Source organism: Nanorana parkeri, unplaced genomic scaffold (genome assembly GCF_000935625.1).
Source record: "Nanorana parkeri isolate BGI_ZX_2015 unplaced genomic scaffold, ASM93562v1 scaffold2984, whole genome shotgun sequence".
Classification (NCBI taxonomy): domain Eukaryota; kingdom Metazoa; phylum Chordata; class Amphibia; order Anura; family Dicroglossidae; genus Nanorana; species Nanorana parkeri.
Window position 1 is genome coordinate 5,523 of NW_017309252.1, and position 289 is coordinate 5,811.

A 289-nucleotide genomic window follows, 5' to 3' on the forward strand; every position below is an offset into this window, starting at 1 on the left:
GCACACTGTTTATTATAAATCACTGCAGAAAATGTGGGCATGTGTGCACACTCAGCCACTACTGAGCCATCACGCCAACTCTGCACCATATATGTAGCTCCATATCCTGCACCATATAGCTTTGTATAGGCTGCAAAGAGAGTGGAGCTGTCTGGGAAGCAGTGCATTAGCACGGAGTGGAGCAATTTGGGTGGGGGTGCATTGTCACGCAGTGAAGCCATCTGGGTGGTGGTGCATTGGTAGGGAGTGGAGCAGTCTGGGTTGGGGGGGGGGGGGGGGGGGGGGGGGG